At 49.1% G+C, this 3,333-nt stretch overlaps 1 pseudogene; it reads right to left on the minus strand.

The window, feature by feature from the left end:
- Positions 1-435: 435 nt before the first annotated feature.
- On the minus strand, positions 436-1,569 carry LOC126955476 (cyclin-Q-like; annotated as a pseudogene).
- Positions 1,570-3,333: the final 1,764 nt, after the last annotated feature.

A 3,333-nucleotide genomic window follows, 5' to 3' on the forward strand; every position in this document is an offset into this window, starting at 1 on the left:
CACCATGTTGGCTAGGCTGGTCTCAAACTCCTGACCTCAGGTAATCCACCAGCTTCTAGCTCCCAAAGTGCTGGGTTTGCAGGCATGAGCCACCGCACCTGGTCCTTTTCTTTCTTTCTTTCTCTTTTTCTTTTTTGACTTGCCTCACCTTGTATTACACAAAATAGATTTCAGTCACGTTGCATATTCATTCTCGCTATAAATCTGGCTTAAAAAAATTCCTAGGGATTCAGTGTCGTCGATGTCATGATTTTCCTTTTATTGGCATCATGCCTCTATTGTATTCAGAGTCCTCTCAAAGAACAAAGGCAGATGTGGCTGCCTTGGGTCAGCTGCACCCAGTGTGCTCCCAGCCTGCCCGCTGGAGGCGCAGCTCCCATTATCATCTGGACCGCGACTGCTACGGATGGTCAAAGCGGCAGCATGTCATCGCCTTCACCAGCCCTTCTCCAGCAGCACAACCAGTCCTCCCAGCTGGTCCTCTGGGGACCAGCCATCATGGCGATGTGGTGGCAGTGTCCCCAGGCAGCTGACCATCCTGGGCTTCTCTTTGGGCAGGCCTGGCCAGGGCCTTAGGGGAATCTCTGTGTCTATAGTATAAATCTGAATGAGATCAGACACAATATTATCAATGATTGGCCTGGTAAGGTCGTCACTAAACACCTGCCACCACGGCTTCTCAGCCTCGACCTCGGCAGGCACCTCGACTCCACAGGCCTGCAGGGCCAGGTAGAGCACCGCCACGGCGATGTGCTGGGCCTGGAAGCGGAGGCACAGCCCCCGGTGGTAGCTGTCCTGCAGCAGGGCCCAGACAGTGACGGCAACGGGGTCTGCTGCCAGCTGTGGTGGTTCAGCCAATTCCTGAGGGAAACCAGGTAGTGGAGCAGGTACTTGTGTGGATGCTGGAAGACCTGGAAGTGCATACTTCTCAGTATGAGAAGCTCACACTGCACAATGCTGTCCCGGAGCTCCCAGAAGTGGGAGTCCAATTCCAGGGGCTCACCGCTTGGGTTGAAGTACCTGTTGGACACATTGATGATGTCACGAGTCCGCAGGCGCTGCTCTTCCACTTTGCCGGCCAAGTAAATGGAAGACATGGCAATCAGGTAAGAGTCATAGGCGTCGGCCGGGCGCGGTGGCTGAAGCCTGTAATCCCAGCACTTTGGGAGGCCGAGACGGGCGGATCACAAGGTCAGGAGATCGAGACCAGCCTGGCTAAATACGGTGAAACCCCGTCTCTACTAAAAAATACAAAAAACTAGCCGGGTGAGGTGGCGGGCGCCTGTAGTCCCAGCTACTCGGGAGGCTGAGGCAGGAGAATGGCACAGACCCGGGAGGCGGAGCTTGCAGTGAGCTGAGATGCGGCCACTGCACTCCAGCCTGGGCGACAGAGCGAGACTCCGTCTCAAAAAAAAAAAAAAAAAAAAAAAAAAAAAAAAAAAAAAAAAAAGAGTCATAGGCGTCCAGATTGGTCTCGCAGAAAAACTTACGGTAAATGGTGCAAGCAGTGGCAATGGGAATGGACCGCGTCCCTAGCTTGATACCTGCCTCCATGATGAACCTCGCCACGTGGAAGTGCACCCTGGCTTCCGGCGCCGGCCGCCCCTCGGGGCCCTGCGCTGCGGCGCCCCCTCTGCGGTCCTCCCCGCCTTCCATGAGGCCCCGCGGCTGCGGCGGGAGAGGCGGTCAGCTGCGCAGACTGGCCGTTCTCTTCCTTTCTTTTGTTTCCTTTTCTTTTTTTTTTTTTTTTTTTTTAACAAGTTGTATCATATTATGCATATTGCTCTCCAACATAAGTTTTCACTTAATAATATTCTTGGCATCTTTCCCTATCAGCACACAAAGTTTAAAAACAAGCAAACAAACAAAAAACAAACAGCTGCATAATATCCCATAAAATGGGCCAGGCACAGTGGCTCACGCCTGTAATCCCAGCACTTTGGGAGGCCGAGGTGGGCAGATCACGAGGTCAGAAGATCTAGACCATCCTGGCTAACATGGTGAAACCCTGTCTCTACTAAAAATACGAAAAATTAGCCGGGGATGGTGGCGGGCGCCTGTAGTCCCAGCTACTCGGGTGGCTGAGGCGGGAGAATGGCGTGAACCCGTGAGGCGGAGCTTGCAGTGAGCTGAGATCGCGCCCCTGCTCCACGTGGCGGTGCATGCTGTAATCCCAGCTACTCAGGAGGCTGAGACACAAAAATCCCTTGAATTTGGGAGGCAGAGGTTGCAATGAGCCGAGATCGCGCTACTGCACTCCAGCCTGGGTAACAGAGCAAGACCCTGTCTCAAAAAAAAAAAAAAAAAAAAAAAAAAAAAAAAAAAAAAAATCATAAAATGGATGTACTATAATTTATTTAATCATTTTTCTGTTAATGAACATTTATGTTATATTCATGGTTGTTTTTCAAACAATTCTGTCCTGTCAATTTATTTTATGGATATACTTGCAAAAACACACTAAGCTATGTGTACAGGAATATAACCACCAGTCCCAAGTCTTTAACATGACCAAAATGATATAAAGTTGTAGACAATTTCTCTTTGAAAATGTACAGGAAGGTACACACAGCTTAGTGTGTTTTTGCAAGTATATCCCTAAGCTAAATTCCCAGAAGTGAAATTGTGTGTTCAAGGATATGTTGCTGTCATGCGCTGCATAACAATGTTTTGGTCAATGACAGTCCTCATATACAATGGTGATCCCACAAGATTATAATGGAGCTAAAAATATTCCTATCGCTGGGTGAAGTCACAGCCTTCGTAATGCCATAGCCCATGATAGACTCACACAAATCTAATATGAAAAAATAAACAAACCACCATGAGCATCTTTCTGAAAAGAGTGATTCCTCCTTAAGAACAGCCTCAGATTGGTCCTTCAGGAGGCATCCAGAAGAAGACATTGTTATCGTAGGAGACGACAGCTCCATGTGTGTTCCTGCCCGCTGAAATTCATCTAGTAGGATAAGATATAAAGGTGGAAGACGGTGATATTGATGAGCCTCACCCCGTGTAGGCATAGGCTAATGTGTGTGTTGGTGTATTCATTTTTAAACAAAAAATTTGGCCAGGCATAGTGGCTCACACCTGTAATCCCAGCACTTCTGGAGGCCGAGGCAGGAGGGTCACTTGAGGACAGCAGCTCAAGACCAGCCTGGGCAACAAAGTGAGACTCTGTCCTTACAATTTTTTTTTAAAAAATCAAGCAGGCATGGTGGCTCATGACTGTAGTCCCAGCTACTGGGGAGGCTGAGGTGAGCGGATTGCTTGAACCTTGGAGGTTGAGGTTACAGTGAGTCTTGATTGTGCCACTTGCATTCCAGCCTGGAA

This window comes from Macaca thibetana, chromosome 1, assembly GCF_024542745.1.
Source record: "Macaca thibetana thibetana isolate TM-01 chromosome 1, ASM2454274v1, whole genome shotgun sequence".
Taxonomy (NCBI): domain Eukaryota; kingdom Metazoa; phylum Chordata; class Mammalia; order Primates; family Cercopithecidae; genus Macaca; species Macaca thibetana.